This window comes from Kogia breviceps, chromosome 7 (assembly GCF_026419965.1).
Source record: "Kogia breviceps isolate mKogBre1 chromosome 7, mKogBre1 haplotype 1, whole genome shotgun sequence".
NCBI classification, from domain to species: domain Eukaryota; kingdom Metazoa; phylum Chordata; class Mammalia; order Artiodactyla; family Physeteridae; genus Kogia; species Kogia breviceps.
Genome location: NC_081316.1, coordinates 9,097,501 through 9,119,369, shown reverse-complemented (window position 1 = coordinate 9,119,369; position 21,869 = coordinate 9,097,501). Strand labels below are relative to the sequence as shown.

The window sequence follows — 21,869 nt, the reverse complement described above, 5'->3', positions numbered from 1 at the left end:
GAGCCCTGGTCTGGGAGGATCCCACATGCCGTGGAGCACCTAGGCCCATGAACCATAACTGCCAAGCCTGCACGTCTGGAGCCTGTGCTCCGCAACAAGAGAGGCCGTGATAGTGAGAGGCCCGCGCACCGCGTTGAAGAGTGGCCCCAGCTCGCCACAACTAGAGAAAGCCCTCGCACAGAAACGAAGACCCAACACAGCAAAAATAAATAAATTAATTAATAAACTCCTACCCCTAACATCTTCAAAAAAAAACATTATGATAGAAAATATTGAAGCTTGTTGTTTAAAAAAGAAAAAAGACATGGCTAGGTATTAAAGTGAGAAATAAAAATTCTTTAGCTAGCTAGTCCAATAGACACTCTTTTAAGTGGTCATAGTTAAGTTTTCTATGGATCCATCCAGAAAAGTTTTATGTGCTTTCAAACATGTACAAGGTTGTATTAGTTTTCTATGACTGCTGAAACAAATGACCACAAATTTGGTGGCTTAAAACAACAGTAATTTATTCTCTCACAGTTCTGAAGTCCAGAGTCCAAAATTTAGGGTGAGTAGGAGTTTAGGATTAAAATATACACACTACTGTATATATAAAAGAGATAACCAACAAGGACCTACTGCACAGGGAACTATACTCAGTATCTTGTAATAACCTATAATGGAAAAGAATCTTTAAATACATACATATATGTGTGTGTGTGTGTGTGTATGTATGTATGTATATATATCTGAATCACTTTGCTGTACGCCTGAAACTAACACAACATTGTAAATCAACAATATTTCAATATGAATTTTTTTTTTTTTTTTTTTTTACGGTACGTGGGCCTCTCACTGTTGTGGCCTCTCCCGTTGTGGAGCACAGGCTCCGGACACGCAGGCTCAGCAGCCATGGCTCACGGGCCCAGCCACTCCGCAGCATGTGGGATCTTCCCGGACTGGGGCACGAACTGGCATCCCCTGCATCGGCAGGTGGACTCTCAACCACTGCACCACCAGGGAAGCCCCTCAATAAGAATTTTTTTTAAAATTTAGGGTGAGTCTTACTGGAGGCTAATATTGAGGCAAAGCCATGCTTCTCCAGAGGCCCTGGGGAAGCACTCCTTCCTTGCCACTTCAGCTTCTGGCGGCTCTTGGTATCCCTTGGCTTGTGTTGCATCACTCCAGCGTCTTCTGATCTTGCTCTTCTCCATCTTCACATCGCCTTCTCTTCTGTGTGTGTCAAATTTCCCTGTCACCCTCTTATAAGGATACATGTGATTGCATTCAGGGCTCACCCAGATAATCCAGGATGATCTCCCCATCTCAATATCCTTATTTTAATCACATCTGCAAAGACTCTTTTTCCACATAAAACATTTAAAGTTTTCAGGGATTACAGCCCAATATCTTTGGGGGTCATTACCAGCCTACCACCAATGTGTATGACCCCCTTTTTTATTTTTACTAAACACAAAAAAAGGAATTAGACTTCATAGGCTATCTTCCAAATTTCTTTTTAAAACTTAATAATAGATTTCTTCCACATCAGTATTTAAATATCTTCTTTAGTCTTCTTTGTCTTCTTTTTTCTTTAAATACCTACAGAGCATTTTGTTGAATAGACAAGTATCTCACTTTTTTAAAATTGCAGCTTAAATTTAAAAAAGCATGTAACATAAAAATTACCGTCATAATCATTTTAAATTAACTACATTCACATTGTGGTGAAACACATCTCAAAAACTTTTTCATCTTGCAAATCTGATACACTGTACCCATTAAACAACTTCCCTTTTCCTCCTTCCTCCAGCCCCTAATAACCACCATTCTACTTTCTGTTGCTAATTTAATAGTTTAGATACCTCATGTAAGTGGAATCATACAATATTTGTCTTTTTGTGACTGGCTTATTTCACTTAGCATGATATCCTCAAAGTTTATCCATATTGTAGCATGTAACCGGATTTCCTTCCTTTTAAAGACTACTATTCCATTGTATGTATTTACCACATTTTGCTTATCCATTCATTTATTCTTCTGTGGACATTTGGGTTGCTTCTACTGCTTTGAACATGGATGTACAAATCTGAGCCCCAGCTTTAAATTCTTTTGGATATATATATACACACACACTCATACATACACTTAGAAGTGGAATTACTGGATCATATGGTAATATGGTATTCTATTTTTACTTTTTTTGAGGTTACGCCATACTGTTTTCCATAGCAGTTGCACCATTTTACAATCCCACCAACAGTGTACAAGTGTTCCAATTTCTCTACATTCTTGCCAACATTTGTTATTTTCTGGTTTTTTTTAAATTTGTTTATTTGATAGTAACCATTCTAATGGATGTGAGGGATATCTCATTGTGGTTTTGACTTGCGTTTCTCTGATGATTAGTGATGTTGAGCATCTTTTCATATGATTGTTGGCCATTTGTATATCATCTTTGTAGGAACGTCTGTTCAAGTCTTTTGCCCATTTTTAATTGGGTTATTTGGAGTTTTGTTGTTGTGGGAGGTTTTTTTTTTAACATATTTATTGGAGTATAATTGTTTTACATGTTGTGTTAGTTTCTGCTATATAACAAAGTGCATCAACTATATGCATACGTATATCCCCATATCCCCTCCCTCTTGCGTCTCCCTCCCACCTTCCTTATCCCACCCCTCTAGGTGGTCACAAAGCACTGAGCTGATCTCCCTGCGCCATGCAGCTGCTTCCCACTAGCTATTTTACATTTGGTAGTGTATATATGTCAATGCTACTCTCTCACTTTGTCCCGGCTTACCCTTCCCCCTCCCCATGTCCTCAAGTCCGCTCTCTATGTTTGTGTCTTTATTCCTGTCCTGCCCCTAGGTTCATCAGACCATTTTTCTTTCTTTTTTTAAAATTAATTTATTTATTTTTGGCTGCGTTGAGTCTTTGTTGCTGTGTGCAGGCTTTCTCTAGTTGCAGAGATCGGGGGCTACTCTTCATTGTGGTGCGCGGGCTTCTCATTGTGGTGGCTTCTCTTGTTGCGGAGCACGGGCTCTAGGCACGCAGGCTTCAGTAGTTGTGGCACTTGGACTCAGTCGTTGTGGCTCGCGGGCTCCAGAGCACAGGCTCAGTAGTTGTGGCACACGGGCTTAGTTGCTCCACGGCATGTGGGATCTTCCCGGACCAGGGCTTGAACCCGCGTCCTCTGCATTGGCAGGCGGATTCTTAACCACTGCACCACCAGGGAAACCCCCATTTTTCTTTTAAGATTCCATATATATGTGTTAGCATATGGTATTTGTTTTTCTCTTTCTGACTTAACTTCACTCTGTATGACAGACTCTAGGTACAACCACCTCACTACAAATAACAATTTCATTTCTTTTTATGGCTGAGTAATATTCCATTGTATATATGTGCCACATCTTTTTTAAAATTAATTTATTTATTTTTTTATTTTTGGCTGTGTTGGGTCTTCGTTTCTGTGCACGGGCTTTCTCCAGTTGCAGCGAGCAGGAGCCACTCTTCATCATGGTGCGTGGGCCAATCTTCATCACAGTGCGTGGGCCTCTCACTGTTGTGGCCTCTCCCTTTGCGGAGCACAGGCTCCAGACGCACAGGCTCAGTAGTTGTGGCTGACGCGCTTAGTTGCTCCACAGCATGTGGGATCTTCCCAGACCAGGGCTCAAACCCGTGTCCCCTGCATCAGCAGGCGGACTCTCAACTACTGTGCCACCAGGGAAGCCCTACCACACTGTTTTGATTATTGTGGCTTTTTAATGTGTTTTGGAAACAAGAAGAGAGTCTTGCAACATTTTTTTTTTCAAAAGTGTTTTGGGGCTTCCCTGGTGGTGCGGTGGTTGAGAGTCCGCCTGCTGATGCAGGGCATGCAGGTTCGTGCCCCAGTCCGGGAAGATCCCACATGCCAGAGTGGCTGGGCCCGTGAGCCATGGCCGCTGAGTCTGTGTGTCCAGAGCCTGTGCTCCACAGCGGGAGAGGCCCATGTACCGTAAAAAAAAAAAAAAAGTGTTTTGACTATTCAGGGTCCTTTGAGATTCCATATGAATTTTAGGATTAATTTTTCTATTTCTACAAAAAAGTGCTGTTGGGATTTTGAGAGAGATTGTGTTGAATCTATAGATTATTTTCTGACATATGGAATCTTAATAATACTAAGTCTTCCAATCCATGGATATGGGATGTCTTTTCATTTATTTGTGTCTTCTTTAATTTCTTTCAGCATTGTTCTGTAGTTTTCAGTGTACAAGTCGTTCATCTCCTTAGTTAGGTTTATTCCCAAATATTTTATTCTTTTCAATGCTATTGTAAGTGGAGTTGTTTAAACTAACACGACTTTGTAAATCAACTATACTCCAATAAAAATTTTTTTAAAGTATATTTTAGTATATGTAAGTTATACCCCAGTAAACCTGACTTCAAAGTTCTTAGATTGGGGGACCTCTTCTCCCTCTGATCCTCAGTTAACACTACTTCCTGGCTGCTGAGAACACAGGTAACTAGGAGCAGTGGGGGGGGGGGGCACTGTTATACATTTGCTTTTTAGTTTTAAAAGTAGTGTAATATAAAAGGCAGACAGTATTTGTTGAATGTTATGTATTTTATTTACCAAATACTTAGGTATAGCAATTAATTCTAGGCACTTTACAAATATAATAAACTTAACTCATTTAATTCTCCTAATAACCCAATAAGGTGAAAAAATTCCTCATTTTACAAATAGAAAAAAGAAGCACAGAGAGGTAGGAGTTGTCTAAAACCACACAAATAATAAATGGCACAACCAGGATTTGAACTAAGCATTCTGGCCCCAGAGTCCATGCTCTTAATCTCTAACTTGGCCTCTTTCCTTCACTGAATATGATGTAATAATTCCAGTTAATGTTTAAAACTTTTTTCCCCCTTGCTCTGGCTATGTGTACAATAAATATTTTTCTTATCTCTGCTTGATTTGTTGCAGGAAAAACATTACAGTGAAGAAGGATTTTTTAAAAGCACAAGAAATGCCACCTTTCTAATATATGAATTATCATTTTCCCATGTTTTCTTCCATATATAATATTTGCTAAATCATTTCCTAAACAGTTTCAACTTTGCCCTGTTAAGGAGAATACTTCTATCTGGTAATTTGTTGAATTGTAAAGGTTTTACATGTCCAGTTTAGTCTCTTCATGGTATAGTAAAGAAAAGGATACAGTAACAAAAATAAGATGGGCTGTGTTTGGGCTGTGATATTTGGTAAGATATCTAAGTATTATTTAGGAATTTTTATATAAAATGTCTTTGCTTTGGGGCAAAAGTTATAAATCTGATTGTACTGAGCTGTACAATAAATGGATTTTTTTCTCTCTAAATTCTTAATTCACTAATAAGCACAGCACTGGGTATTATCCATTTGTGTGTGTGCATGCGCACATATACTCACTGCATTATGCTTATTGAAGTTATCTGGACTCCTGTGTCAAAATAAGTGTTGGTCGGGCTTCCCTGGTGGCGCAGTGGTTGAGAGTCCGCCTGCCGATGCAGGGGACACGGGTTCGTGCCCTGGTCTGGGAAGATCCCACATGCCGCAGAGCGGCTGGGCCCGTGAGCCGTGGCCGCTGAGCCTGCGCGTCCGGAGCCTGTGCTCCGCAACGGGAGAGGCCACAACAGTGAGAGGCCCACGTACCGCAAAAAAAAAAAAAAAAAAAAAATAAGTGTTGGTCATACCTTTTGTGATAATTATTTATTGCGTATTTATTTGGTATCACACAGAAAAAAGATGAGTCAGCTACATTCCAACCCTTGCCCTTGAGGTGCTCACAATCTAATGGGAAGGCTGATCTACAAACCATTACTCTCAGAACAGTGTGATAAGCTTGATACAGACAGAATGAAAGGTCTTAATTACTTAATTCAAACATATCATTCACAGTTAAATGCACTTTAAAATGAGATTTTTTTGGCAGTTCAAAATCAGACTACTCTAATCTGAATCAGTTTCTCTTCATGATAACCTTAGCCTAGAATTTTCTAAGACCTTCAGAATAAGGGTAACCTGGGCCTGCTCCATATTAGAGCAGTCTTTGGGCCTGTCCTTTGGAATCTAAATTTCCACTTGAACCCCTGTTTGGGATGGAAGATGTTAGGGCACTTATAAATGGTCTTTAGCTTTACTAAATTGATTCCCATAGAGGTTTGGTGGTGGCTTACGGTTTTAATAAGGTATGTTTATTCGTCAAGATTAGATGAAGGTAACACCGGCTTAATAACAACATAAATTTCTTTCCTGACAGTATAAAGGAGACACAAAATGCATACAAACCTTCTAATCTGAGATTGAGGAAAAATTCCTATGAAAAGAAATTTAAAATTCGTTAACGACCTGTGGAGAGCTCAGAGACCATTCTTAACTCCCTGAGATATTAATCCAATTTCTACTACAATTTTTCACAAGAACTCTTCATATTATATTAGATGACTGCACATCACAATTGTATTTGCACACAAGATTTCTTTATCTACATAGACTTGTAGTGAATTCTTGGCCAATGTTTCAAAGGTCACATTTTACTCACAAGGAGAATGTTATTTTTCTATTTTGCCCCCTACTTCCGTCTTCTATCGTTGTCTAGGATTCCTCGTGTTGTACAGAAGAGAAAGAAGTCACTGAGAGGGTGAGGTGAAGCAGTGGAGGCTGTCATAATTCTTTTCTGATCCTTTGAGTTGCCATTTGAAAAACACTAACCGCTCAAGTTAATGGAAGAAGCCACTTACATAATGGGGGCTATATGTTTACCCTGATGCTTTGACTGTTTCCTGCAGCAACTTTTTTTGCCCCTGGAGGAGGAATTAGGATTGTGATAGTAAGAACAGGTCACCTCCTTTGTTTCTGGAACATTATCTGTGTTGCCACAAAAAAAGAGGTCCCCACCCAGCTGCGGTGGAGTTTTCCTAGCAGGGCCTTCATTCACCTCTGGCCTTGGAATCCCTCTGGACTGGAAGGAGCACCCTGGGTCATGCAGACCTCTGAGCAAAGGCACGCTACGGCCCCTTTAAGCCGTCAGTGTGTGCCGGGCGGGGCGAGGTGGGGCGGGCACTCTGACTGTGGGCTCTGGGCCCCGCCCCTGAGGAGGCGTTTCTCAACAGCACCAATGCAACCACCGCCCCCGCCCGCCCGGTATTCCTGCAGATTCTGCCTCGGACCATAGGGCCCCGACCTCTCCCTGCCCGGGGAGCGTAAGTGTCAAACTGCGGGCGAGGGTCAAGCATCCCGTGCCCATGCCGGAAGTCCTTGTGGACTGTACAGGGGACTTCCCTGGCCTATCTGAGGCTAAGGCGGCGAAAGATCGTAAACAATGCCGGCTGCAGTGAGCTAAAGCCTGGGGCATCTGCTCTACTTCTGGGTGGTGACAGCGGCCCTAGGGTGCTGGTCTGGATGTGCAGTGGTTGAGCGGTGCCCAGAACCTAGCTTTGCCCCACCAGCCTGGTTCCTACTTAGAGTGAGGAGAGGATTGCTTTTACCCTGTATAATCCCACTAAGCTAGATGGGTGGAGCTGGATCTAGTGCCCTGGGCCTTGGGTCCTTAGCCTGGGATTTGGAGATCTGGGTAGCTTTGGGATGAGTAAGCATTAGATTTTCAGCTACCTTGGTACAATTGAGCAGTAACTCTCAAAGTTGACCTAATTCACAGCCAGGTTTAGCTCTGTGTCTCCCCAGAGGCCTGTGTTGCTATAGTCCCCCCCCTTTCCCCCCTTTCCCCCCTTCCCCCCCTTCCCCCCCCCCGTACGCGGGCCTGTCACTGTTGTGGCCTCTCCCGTTGCGGAGCACAGGGTCAGAGGCCATGGTTCACGGGCCTAGCCGCTCCGCAGCATGTGGGATCTTCCTGGACCAGGGCACGAACCCGTGTCCCCTGCATCGGCAGGCGGACTCTCAACCACTGCGCCACCAGGGAAGCCCTAGAGTCCCCCTTTTGAAGATACGGACGGTGATCATCTATTAGGGAGAGTCCAGTTAACCCTCTTTCCCACTGATCCGAATAGAACGGTGTGAAAGAGTCAGCTCTTTACCCCTCTCTGAAGGAACTGGTGGGAGGCCACCATCCCAGGACTACTACAGCAAGCCCACCCAAGTTTGTTGAGATAACCTACTAGAGGAGCAGTTCGCATTTCTGGCCCCCTGATAATGCAGAATAACTACAAGAGGATAACACTTGTCCTTGTTAATGAGAATTACCTGGAGGTAGTGAGATTTTTTTAAATTAGAGGGAAAGGCTTGTCATTTTTGTTACTGGCTACTTAAGTGATGAGATTTTGTCTGGCTTGACCAAGTAATAAAATTTAAAGTTTTCTGTGACAGTTACATAATTGCTGTGCTTCTTTAATCCAGTTGGCCTTAGACATAGCTTGAGTAAAGATTTCTGGGCATGTATGTGTATTTTGTCTTATCCTTGTTTTATTATTATTTCCTTTTTTGAGCAAATTTACATCGTTCTTTATTGGTTGTTCAAAGGGGTTGCTTTTTGAGTGGGCAGAATTTTTCCTCAAACTTCCCTCAGACTCATTCTGTGCTTCTGCAGTTGCATTTCCTTAGCCAGAAGTGAGAGTCCAGGAATGGTAATCAGATCTAGATCTCTTGTGTTGTGATAGTGAAGAGCTTTTGAAGGTCAGGAGCTTGAGAATTAGCCATAAAATAGTTTCACTGTCATAGCTTCTTCCCAAGTAGAAAGCTAAAACAGTATGTTTAGTAGCTGTATAACTATTCTTATAAGATGTCATGGTACAGGAATTTAAAGTAAAAGGACACTACACATGGACCCTTGAGTGATGGGGAAGAGTGGTGGGTGGACTGAGAGATAGGAGACAAAGGTTCTAGCCCAACTCTAACATTACTGATGACTTAATCTCCCTGTGCCTTACTTTTAGCTGGTTGATGAATGAGAAAATGCATAGATTGCAGAGGTCTATATGTTAATGGTAATACATAGTGCACACTTAAATATTGAACACTAAATTGAAATTTATTCTAAGTTCAGAGTTTATTCCAAGTTGTGTCTTTATGTATGTCTTTGGAAACATTTCTTAACCTCTCGTCTAAAAATAAATCTAAACCTTCTTCAGCAGTAGTGTGGACTTTATGGTACTTGAGCTCTTTGGAAGACATTTTAGATACAACAGTGGTATAAAATGATAATATTTCCGTGGAACAAATTTATTTTAGCTGGCTCCCTTGCCTTTTCCTCTGTTTTAGGCTAAAACCTCCTGAGAGTGCCGAATAATCTGAAATTTCTGAGTATTTGTAGTATTGACTAGACTGAACCATAGCAAGCATCATATATAGGTCAAATTAATTTTATTAATGCTTCTCTTTGTTGGCAATTTTATTTACTCTTAAAGCATCAAACTTTGCTATGTAATGAAGACTTGGTTTCATACGTCTGTGTTTATAAAATCCAGAACCCTCTGTTCATTCCTGGTGCCACATTTCCAGCCACTTGAAAATCATATTTCTCAAGTCTAAAACCAAACTCATCATATTGTTAATCTCTCCTCCACTCCCCCAAAACAAACAACTCAGAACTTCTGAGATTTTTCTGTCATTAGCACCACTGTTCTCCAAGTCATGTAGACTGGAGCCTCCTACTAGGTCTCCTACATCCTTAGTTGCTAAGGCTTATTGATTCTGCTTCTTTAATGTAATTCCTTTCAGTCTCCTCTGCTCATCCTTTCCATTCCTAGGAGTCTGGCTTCTATTTATCTTTGTCCTTGAGTACTGCAATAATTTCCTATCAGGACTCTACATTCTCTCCCTTCCAATTCATTCTGCATAGATTTATCTTTCTAAAGTAATTAGGATCATGTCATTGCCCTGCTTCAGGTCATCAGCATCCTCTGCTGTTTAGCTTAATATTCAGGATTATACATGATTTGACCCTAGTCTGTCTTTCTGGTCTTATACTTAATAAATGGAGCCATTTAGTGTTCCCTAAACATGCTTAGTACTTTTCTACTTCCAAGACTTTGCCTTTCTCAGCCTAAAATATCTCTTCTCCACTCCTGGTTTTGTTTTTGTTTTTATTTTTTAAATCTACCTATCATTTATCACTGAGCTCAGATGTCATCCTTTCTATGAGATTTTTCACTGATCATTCCTTGCTCACGGGTGGTTGATCCTGTCTTTGAACTCCCTTAACCCTTATTTGTCTCTTGCTTAGGGCACTTTCCACATATAATACATTTCGTATTATTGTTATTTGTTTAGACATCTACTTTTACGCCTGTGAACTCCTTGAGTCATCATGGTTTACCCATAGGGAAATTCATCAAATGAATGCTTTAGGTAAAATTGGAATGGAGTAACTCCTTAGTGTTAGATCCTATTATTAGAAAGGACTCTAACCTTTACAGCCAGCCCATTCACATGTAAAATGATTGGCAACTTTAACAAATAACTCTCATCTCCTAAGGACTTCTGTTAGTAAATGTTATTATTTTGTTTGTTTTTTGAACAGTTTTAATGAGATATATAATTTACATACCATTCACCCATTTAAAGTGTGCAGTTCACTGACTTTCAGTATATTCATACATCTGTGCAGCCATCACCACAGTCAATTTTAGAACATTTTCATTACCCCAAAAAGAAATCCCACACTCCTTAACACCCTTCTAATATCCCCAAACACCCCAGTCATAGGCAACCTCTCACCTACTTTCTGTCTCTATAGATTTGCCTATTCTGGACATTTTATATAAATGGAATTATATAATATGTGGTCCTTTGCAACTGACTTCTTTCACTTAATATAATGTTTTCAAGGTTCATCCATGTTGCAGCATGTATCAGTACTTCACTTCTTTTGTGTGTGTACACATAACGTAAAATTCACCATCTTAAGCATTTTTAAATATACAACTCAGTGGCATTAAATGCATTTGTAATGTTGTGTAGCTACCACCATCCATCTCCATAATTCTTTTCATCCTGTAGAACTGAAATTTTATACCCAGTAAACAGTAACCCATCATTACCCTTCTCCATCCATCTGCTGGCAACAATCATTCTATCTTCTATCTCTATGATTTTGACTACTCTAAGTACTTGATATAAGTGGAATCATACACTATTTGTCTCTTTGTGGCTGGCTTAATTTCACTTAACATGACGTCTTCAAGGTTCACTCAGGTTATAGCATGTGTCTGAATTTCTGTCCTTTTTAAGCTGAATGATATTCTTTTGTATGTGTATACCACATTTTGCTTATCCATTCATCCATCAGTGGTCACTTGGGTTGCTTCCATATTTTAGCTGTTGTGAGTAATGCTGCTATGAACATGGGTGTACAGATATCTCTTCGAGATCCTGCTTTCAATTATTTTGGGCATATACCCAGAAGTGGAATTGCTGGATCATATGGTCATTCTGTTTTTAATTTTTTGAGGAACGGCCATACTGTTTTCCACAGTAGCTGTAACATTTTACATTGTCACCAACAGTGTACAAGGGTTCCTATTTATCCATATCCTTGCCAACATTTGTTGTTTTCTGGGTTTTTGATAGTAGCCATCCTAATAGGTGTGAGGTAATACTTGTAGTTTTGATTTGCATTTCCCTAATGTTTGTAATCTTGAGCATATTTTCATGTGCTTATTGGCCATTTGTCTGTCTTCGTTGGATAAATGTCTAATCAAGTTCTTTGCCCATTTTAAAAAATATTTATTTATTTATTTGGCTGCACCGGGTCTTAGTTGTGGCACATGGAATCTTCGTTGCCGTGTCCAGGACCTTTAGTTGCAGCATGTGGGACCCAGTTCCCAGACCAGGGATCGAACCCCGGGCCCCCTGCACTGGGAGCGCAGAGTCCTAACCACTGGACCACCAGGGAAGTCCCTCTTTGCCCATTTTTTAATCAAGTTGTTTGCTTTTTTTGTTGTTGAGTTTTAGGAATTCTTTATAGTACTTAATTTTTATTACTGAATCATATTCCATTCTGTGGATTTACCATGTTTTATCTATTTATCAGTGGATAGACGTTTGGGTTGTTTCCACTCTTTGGCTATTGTGAATGTTAGTTTGGTTTTAATTTGCTGTGTATATTGAAAACAGCACTACATTTCTCTAAAGAGATCATTCAGGCCTTTAACTTGTGTGACTTTTCATGAAATTGTTGGTTTATTCTACATGTATTCCGTTTTATGAACTCTGAGGGTCCTCTTCATTACTTCCTGAATATGTTCTGAATGTTCCTAAGGCCTTTACTTTCCTTTGTGATAATGGCTAGTTAAAATTTGCAGATAGAGGCAAAGTTTAACTTACAAATAGGTAGCCACTTTAATGACTTTCCCCTACCTTCCCCCTGGCAAATATTCTAGAATTATAGTTATAAATTTAAAACTAATATGAACTATAGAAATTATAGTCTACCACCCTTTTGTTTTTTTATTAATCTCAATAAAAGATTTTCCTTTTCACCTGGTAGAGTCAATATTCAATGGAATAAGGGTTGTGAGGGAGAAGGGTCGGACTACACGGATAACCCCAAATTATAATTAAAACTGTAGTCATTTCTTTCTTACGCAAAGACGGGTTAACAGTGTCCTGAAGCCCAACTGGGTAGTTAGGCTTGATTATTCGGCAGCTGCTGATTAGGGATGATTCCCCCTTACCAACTAACTGTATTTTAAATTTCCCTAAATTACCTAAGTCCTTTGGAGGCAAATAAACTTGTCTTTCACATATACTCTCATTTGCCCTTTATATTTTTATTGAGTTAAGTAATCACCAAAATAATTCTTACTATTTATACTGTAGAGTGTGAATAGATTTCACTATAGATAATGTAGAAACCATATGTAGGTAAGTTGTAGGAATTTCACCAAACTAGGTATCAAGAAATCTCTTTTAGGGATTTCCCTGGTGGCACAGTGGTTAAGAATCCGTCTGCCAATTCAGGGGCCACGGGTTCGATCCCTGGTCCAGGAAGATCCTACATGCTGCAGAGCAACTAAGCCCGTGCACCACAACTACTGAGCCTGTGCTCTAGAGCCCGCGAGCCACAACTACTGAGCCTGTGTGCCACAACTACTGAAGCCCGCATGCCTAGAGCCTGTGCTCCACAGCAAGAGAAGCCACCTCAATGAGAAGCCTGCGCACCTCAGTGTAGAGTAGCCCCCGCTCACTGCAACTAGAGAAAACCCATGTGCAGCAACGAAGACCCAATGCAGCCAAAAATAAATTTAAAAAAAGAAATCTCTTTTAGACCATTCTCCCCTGCTTAAGTGACCTTGGGCAGGACGCTGAACCTCTTCTTCCCCATATGTAAAAAGAGGATAATGATACTTTATTTATTTGACACCCCCCCCCCTTTTTTTTTTTGGTGGTACTAGGGCCTCTCCCATTGCGGAGCACAGGCTCCAGTAGCACAGGCTCAGCGGCCATGGCTCACGGGCCCAGCCGCTCCGTGGCATGTGGGATCTTCCCAGACCGGGGCACGAACCTGTGTTCCCTGCATCGGCAGGCGGATTCTCAACCACTGTGCCACCAGGGAAGCCCTATTTGACCCTTTTGAGGATAGAGATTAATAAGACAAAAAGCTTTTGCTCAAGAGAATCTTTTAGTTTAGTAAGAGTCACATAACTAAGAATAATATGAAAAGAAAGAAACTAAACCTGAATGAGATAACAGCGTGCTTGCATTTACATTATGAAATACATAGAAAATGAATGATTGTAAAAATACATGTAAAATATAAAGTGCTACTGAAATACAGGATGGGTGTTAACCGTTATTTTAACTAGGGACTTTGAGATGATTGTAAGCAGTGCCCTAAAGTCTTTTTTACAATTCTACATTCACATTTATTTATCTAATACAATGGAAATACAAAGGAGAAAATAAAATCTCAATAAGTAAAGGACAGAGCTAGCTTTTTTCAACTTTTTAAACCTTTCATATTTTACTCTTAAAACTACTGTTGTCCAACAACATTTATATATATATTCACAGTGTTTCCACATCAAAACTGATGGCAAAGTTACATGTCCTCAGGGAATGCCATAAAGTCTTTGATCATAGAATTTGAAAGGTTGTATGTAGATCAAGAGATTTTAAGCTGGGTTAGAATTCAGGGACTCTGTAAATTTGTATGGAAAAATAATTACATCTTTATTTGCACTCACCTTTTAACTGAAATTTCTTTTTCTTTTTTTTTTTTTTTGGTCTGTGTTGGGTCTTCGTTGCTGCATGTGGGCTTTCTCTCTAGTTGCAGAGAGCGGGGGCTACTCTTCATTGCGGCGTGCGGGCTTCTCATTGCAGTGGCTTGCTTGTTGTGGAGCATGGACTCTAGGCGTGTGAGCTTCAGTAGTTGTGGCACACGGGCTTATTTGCTCCACAGCATGTAGGATCTTCCCGGACCAGGGATCAAACCCCGTGTCCCCTGCATTGGCAGGCAGATTCTTAACCACTGTACCACCAGGGAAGTCCTAACAAATTTTGACATTTTCTTCAGTTAATAATGTAGGCAAAACTACAATAATATTTTAAGAACCTATGCCTTTGTTACCAATAGAAATCATTTTCATAATCATGTTATATAGTATATAAAAATATTTTTATTCATAACTTAAGAATTATAGTAGTTATTAAATCTGCTGCTAGATTTTATTTAATATATTAATGGAGAAGCCCATATATTCACATTTCAAAATATTTTGATAACTATTTCACCATAACTATATTATATTCAACATACATAACTATTTCAGCATAACTGATTTAATATGATCATATATTTTATGCATTAAACAATATTCTGAGGTGCCTATAGACTTTCTCTTTTAATCCTATAAAATTCCAAAATAAAGGCAACTGTAATTTAAAAATGAAATAAATTCAAATTTGGGATACCAAATAATGATAGTAAATTGCTAACATTTTTTGATCCCTTGCTAGATGCCAAGTACCTAGTCAAAGAGTGTTACATGTACTGACTCATTTAATGCACACAACAATCCTCTGAGGTATGTATTATTATTCCCACTTTACACACAAGCATGCTGAGGCAATATATATTTGGCTAAGTAACTTACCCAAGGCCTCATCCTCAAGTTAGTGGTGGTTTTGAAGATACAGAATTCTTTTAATTTTTTTTAAGTGTAGATTTGCAGCCAGACATAGAAAGTAATAAAGTTTCCCTCAAGTAGCAAAAACTCAAATTTGATAAGACTGTTACTGCATTTTGGATTATTGTGGGTTTTTTCTTTCCCCAGCATACATTAATTGATCATTTTATATGTGTCAGACACTGTACATGGTGGTCCAAGGGGCTCATCTACCTGTCCTGTAGATGCTGGTTTCATCTAAACTCTAACGTGGGGCTCTTCTCACTATGTACTCTCCCTCAGTACTATCATCCATGCCCTTGGTTTTAATTACATTTATCTACTGATAACTCCTAAATTTTTATCTCTCTCTTGAACACCAGGCTTGAGTCTCCAGCTGCTTCCCACATCTACCCTTGTCTAGTGTACGTGTCAAACTCAGCTTGCCCAAAACTTCATTTTCATCTGTGTCTTACACTCCTTTTACAGTCACTCAAGAAAGACAGTCCTTGACATTCCTTGTATCTCTAAAATCCATCCCCTTTTCTCCAGCTGCATTGCTACTGCTCTAAGTTCCAGGCCATCATCATCATCCTTCTTTTAGATTACAGCCTTCTAACTGATTTCCCTCCATTGTTAACTGCCTTCCAAGACATTCTTTACATTGCATTTATATTTACATAAGATAGTCTTTGAAAAATGCAAGTTTGGTAGCATAGGAAATTTTCCTGTCTACAGTCCTTCAAAGTCTCCTTCTACCTTTGGGATAAAGTCTAAATTCCTTAACATCACTTACAAGACCTTCCAGGGTCTGATTTGGACTACTTTCTAGCCTTACTCTCTATACCCCTTTACGTTTCTTGTTGCATTTTATACTTTAGCCTTGCTGAACTTTTTTTCAATTCCTCAAACCACTATAATAAAAGAAGTTAGAATAGATGTTATGGCAGTTTCTAAACACTTACCTCTATTTCTGTACTTATCTCTGAATGATAAGTTTGTGAAACAGCACAAGTCTTTGGACCACACTTTTAGTAGATTTAAACTACAGTATACCACATGGATGAATTTTACAAATGAGACGTTGAATGAAAAAAGCAACTTATGGGGCTTCCCTGGTGGCGCAGTGGTTGAGAGTCCGCCTGCCGTTGCATGGGACGCGGGTTCGTGCCTCGGTCCGGGAGGATCCCACGTGCCGCGGGGCGGCTGGGCCCGTGAGCCATGGCCGCTGAGCCTGCGCGTCCGGAGTCTGTGCTCTGCAGCAGGAGAGGCCACAGCAGTGAGAGGCCCGCGTACCGCAAAACAAAACCAAAACCAAAAAAAAAAAAAAAAAAAAGGCAACTTATGGAAGACTACAACATTTTTCTAAGGTTCACAAACAAGCACAGTTAATTTTGTTTAGGAATATGTGACTGACTACAGCGTAGAACCAAGTGAACTTTAGGAAAGTCTTCAGTGGTAAGAAGGAAGGGGTAGGAAAGAAATGCACAGGTGCAATAATAATATTAGTAGTATCCTAATGTTCAGTTTGGGTGGTAGGTCAATATATCAATTTTATTGTAATGCTTCCTAACACATATATTGTATATATTTTCTTATATATGTAAAAAATTAAATTGTAAAATTAATTTTAAAATTAAAATAATTATGGGGAAAAATCAGTGAAGTCCTTTGTTTCTTAGTATGTTGATCCTGGAAAAAGATAAAGACAGAGCAGTAGTCCTCAGTGTCACACGTCTACACAGAACACTGTCCATTATATCAGTGGCTGGGAAAGTTGTCTGTGTTTTTTTAAAATATATTTATTTATTTTTAAATTTTTGGCTGTGTTGAGTCTTCGTTGATGTGTGCAGGCTTTCTCTAGTTGCAGTGAGCGGGGGCTACTCTTCTTGCGGTGCACAGGCTTCTCATTGTCGTGGCTTCTCTTGTTGCGGAGCACAGGCTCTAGTCGCGCAGGCTTCAGTAGTTGTGGCTTGCTGGCTCTAGAGCTCAGGCTCAGTAGTGGTGGCACGTGGGCTTATTTGCTCTGTGGCATGTGAGATCTTCCCAAGCCAGGGCTCAAACCCATGTCCCTTGCATTGACAGGCAGATTCGTAACCACTGCGCCACCAGGGAAGCCCTGGGAAAGTTTTGGTATGAATCAAGCCTTTCCTTTGAATGGAAAGCAGCAAAATCATAAACACTAATTTTTTAAAAAACTGAAGCTATGAAGTAGTAGAAGCCATTTCAGAAAATATAGCACAATTACATCAATATTTTATTTTAAATTTTTTGGAAGATTTTTTTTTTTTTAAGTGAAAGAAGGTTTATTTAGGAAGAAACACACTCCACACACACAGTGTGGGCCATCTCAGAAGGTGAGAGGCCTTTTTGGAAGATTTTTAATCACAGTTTCAATTTCGTTACTTGTGATTGGTCTGTTCATATTTTCTATTTCTTCCTGGTTCAGGAAGGTTATACCTTTGTAATAATTTGTCCATTTCTTCTAGGTTCTCCATTTTATTGGCATAGAGTTGCTTGTAGTAGTCTCTTAGGATGCTTTGTATTTCTGCGGTGTCTGTTGTAACTTCTCCTTTTTCATTTCTAATTTTATTGGTTTGAGTCTGCCATCTTTTTCTTGATGAGTCTGGCTAAAGGTTTATCAATTTTGTTTATCTTCTCAAAGAACCAGCTTTTAGTTTTATTGATCTTTGCCATTTTCTTTGCTTTATTTCATTTATTTCTGCTCTTATCTTTATGATTTTTCCTTCTACTAACTGTGGGTTTTGTTTGTTCTTCTTTCTCTAGTTCATTTAGGTGTAAGCTTAGATTGTATATTTGAGATTTTTCTTGTTTCTTGAGGTAGGCTTGTATTGCTATAAACTTCCGTCTTAGAACTGCTTTTGCTGCATCCCATAGGTTTTGGATCTCGTGTTTTCATTGTAATTTGTCTCTAGGTATTTTTTGATTTCCTCTTTGATTTCTTCAGTGATCTCTTGGTTATTTAGTAACGTTTTGTTTAGCCTCCATGTGTTTGGGTTTTTTACGGTTTTTTCCATCTAGTTGATTTCTAATCCCATAGTGTTGTGGTCAGAAAAGATGCTTGATATGATTTCAGTTCTCTTAAATTTACTGAGGCTTGATTTGTGACCCAAGATGTGATCTATCCTGGAGAATGTTCTGTGTGCACTTGAGAAGAAAGTGTAATCTGCTGTTTTTGGATGGAATGTCGTATGAATATCAATTAAATCTATCTGGTCTGTTGTGTCATTTAAAGCTAGTGTTTCCTTATTAATATTCTGTTTGAATGATCTGTCCATTGGTGTAAGTGAGGTGTTAAAGTCCCCCACTATTATTGTGTTCCTGTTGATTTCCTCCTTTAGAGCTGTTAGCAGTTGCCTTATGTATTGAGGTGCTCCTATGTTGGGAGCATATATATTTATAGTTGTTATATCTTCTTCTTGGATTGATCCCTTGATCATTATGTAGTGTCCTTCCTTGTCTCTTGTAACATTCTTTATTTTAAAGTCTATTTTATCTGATATGAGTATTGCTACTCCAGCTTTCTTTTGACTTCTATTTGCATAGAATATCTTTTTCCATCCCCTCACTTTCAGTATGTTTGTGTCCCTAGGTCTGAAGTGAGTCTCTTGTAGACAGCATATAGATGGGTCTTGTTTTTGTATCCATTCAGCGAGCCTGTGCTTTTTGGTTGGAGCATTTAATCCATTCACGATTAAGGTAATTATTGATATGTACGTTCCTGTTACCATTTTCTTAATTGTTATGGGTTTGTTTTTGTAGGTCCTTTTCTTCTCTTGTGTTTCCCACTTAGAGAAGTTCCTTTAGCATTTGTTGTAGAGCTGGTTTGGTGATGCTGAATTCTCTTAGCTTTTGCTTGTCTATAAAGCTTTTGATTTCTCCATCAAATCTGAATGAGATCCTGGCCAACTAGAGCAATCTTGGTTGTAGGTTCTTCCCTTTCATCATTTTAAATATATTGTGCCACTCCCTTCCGGCTTGTAGAGTTTCTGCCGAGAAATCAGCTGTTAACCTTATGGGAGTTCCCTTGTATATTATTTGTCGTTTTTCCCTTGTTGCTTTCAATAATTTTTCTTTGTCTTTAATTTTTGTCAATTTGATTACTGTGGGTCTTGGCTTGTTTCTCCTTGGGTTTATCCTGCCTGGGACTCTGTGCTTCCTGGACTTGGGTGGCTATTTCCTTTCCCATGTTAGGGAAGTTTTCGACTATAATCTCTTCAAATATTTTCTCAGGTCCTTTCCCTCTCTTTTCTCCTTTTGGGACCCCTATAATGTGAATGTTGTTGCGTTTAATATCGCAGAGGTCTCTTAGGCTCTCTTCATTTCTTTTCATTCTTTTTTCTTTATTCTCTTCTATGGCAGTGAATTCCACCATTCTGTCTTCCAGGTCACTTATCCGTTCTTCTGACTCAGTTATTCTGCTATTGATTCCTTCTAGTGTATTTTTCATTTCAGTTACTATATTGTTCATCTCTGTTTGTTTGTTCTTTAATTCTCCTAGGTCTTTGTTAAACATTTCTTACATCTTCTTGATCTTTGCCTCCATTCTTTTTCCGAGGTCCTGGATCGTCTTCACTATCATTATTCTGAATTCTTTTTCTGGAAGGTTGCTTATCTCCACTTCATTTAGTTGTTTTTCTGGGGTTTTATGTTGTTGTTTCATCTGGTACAAAGTTCTCTGTCTTTTTATTTTGTCTGTCTTTCTGTGAATGTGGTTTTCCTTCCACAGGCTGCAGAATTGTAGTTCTTCTTTCTTCTGCTGTCTGCCCTCTGGTGGATGAAGCTATCTAAGAGGTTGTGCAAGCTTCCTGATGGGAGGGACTGGTGGTGGATTGAGCTGGGTGTTGCTCTGGTGGGCAGAGCTCAATAAAACTTTAATCCGCTTGTCTGCTGATGCATGGGGCTGGATTCCTGGTTGTTTGGACTGAGGCAAACCAGCTCTGGAGCCTACCCAGCTCTTTGGTGGGGCTAATGGCAGACTCTGGGAGGGCTCACGCCAAAGAGTACTTCTCAGAACTTCTGCTGCCAGTGTCCTTGTCCCCACAGTGAGCCACAGCTACCCCCAGCCTCTGCAGGAGACCCTCCAATACTAGCAGGTACGTCTGGTTCAGTCTCCAGTGAGGTCACTGCTCCTTCCCCTGGATCCCGATGAGCACACTATTTTGTGTGTGCCCTCCAACAGTGGAGTCTCTGTTTCCCCCAGTCCTGTTGAAGTCCTGCAGTCAAATCCTGCTAGCCTTCAGGGTCTGATTCTCTAGGAATTCCTCCTTCCATTGCCGGACCCCCAGGTTGGGAAGCCTGACGTGGGGCTCAGAACCTTCACTCCAGTGGGTGGACTTCAGTAGTATAAGTGTTCTGCAGTTTGTGAGTCACCCACCCAGCAGTTGTGGGATTTGATTTTATTGTGATTGCACCCCTCCTGCCATCTCATTGCAGCATCTCCTTTGTCTTTGCATATGGGGTATCTTTTTTGGTGAGTTCCAGTGTCTTCCTGTCGATGGTCGTTCAGCAGTTAGTTGTGATGCCGGTGCTCTCGCAAGAGGGAGTGAGAGCACATCCTTCTACTCCACCATCTTGAACCAGTCTCTCACTTTGCTGTATACCTGGTTTCAGGACTTAATGCAGCTCAGGTTCTTTTTTTTTTGTGTGTGTGTGTGGTGGGGGTACTCGGGCCTCTCACTGTTGTGGCCTCTCCCGTTGCGGAGCACAGGCTCGGGATGCGCAGGCTCAGCGGCCATGGCTCACGGGCCCAGCCGTTCCACGGCATGTGGGATCTTCCCGGACCGGGGCACGAACCCGTGTTCCCTGCATCGGCAGGCGGGCTCCCAACCACTGCGCCCCACCAGGGAACTCTGAAGCTCAGGTTCTTGATGTCCCATTGCAGAAAGAATTCAGTGAGAGACAAAGTGATAGGTAAGAAGTGGATTTATTTATAGAGAGAAACGCACTCCACAGACAGAGTGTGGGCCACCTCAGAAGGCGAGAAAGGCCGACATCAGTATTTTATATGAGGCAGTTAGGTTAGATAACCTTTTTCTTCATGTTTCGAAAAGCAACCAACAAGAAAAAAAGTATTGCAGAGAATTCACAGAATACCAACAATTGAACATTATTGTTCATATTCTCTTGGCTGGAAAATGTTTTAAAAACTTTAATTGACTGTTTCTCTTTGAAAATCAGATAGGAAAGATTGCTTTTGCAGCTCAAACTTGTCCCAAGAAAGTAACATAAGAGGTTTTTAACCCAGGTTGCATATTACAATCACCTAGGAACTTAAAAAAATATATTTTTATTGAGGTGAAATTCATATAACATAAAATTAACCATTTTAAAGTGAACAATTCAATGGCATTTTGTACATTCACAATGTTGTGCAACCACCATCTCTGTCTAGTTCCAAAACAGTAACATTTCCATCACATCACAGTAAGACTCCTTACCCATTAAGCAGTTTCTCCCCACTCCCACTCTCTCCGCCTCTCTTCTCAACCCCTGGCAACCACCAGTGTCCATCTGTCTCTATGGATTGATCTATTCTGGATATTTCCTATGAATGGAATCATATAATATAGAACCTTTTGTGTTTGGCTTCCTTCACTTAGCATCATGTTTGTGAAGTTCATCCATGTTATAATATGTATCAGTAAGTACTTCATTTCCATTTATAGCTGAGTAATAGTCCATTGTATGTATGTTTCACAGCTTGTTTATTTATCCATGGGTAGACATTTGGGCTGATTTTTGGCCATTGTGAATAGTGCTGCTATCAATATGCATGTACATGT

The 21,869-nt window shown here is 40.1% G+C and overlaps 1 protein-coding gene across 3 annotated transcripts in view; it reads left to right on the top strand.

Annotated features, from left to right (window-relative positions):
- Positions 1 to 21,869, top strand: part of CKAP5 (cytoskeleton associated protein 5) — a 109,114-nt gene that overhangs the window by 12,064 nt on the left and 75,181 nt on the right. Inside the window, exon 1 of one of the 3 annotated variants that reach the window (XM_067037144.1) lies at positions 7,068 to 7,203. The exons of the other annotated variants lie outside the window; for them this stretch is intronic. The gene's annotated coding sequence lies outside the window, so the exon portion shown is untranslated. Of the gene's footprint in view, positions 1 to 7,067; positions 7,204 to 21,869 lie in introns of those variants that run through there. 3 annotated transcript variants of the gene reach the window in all.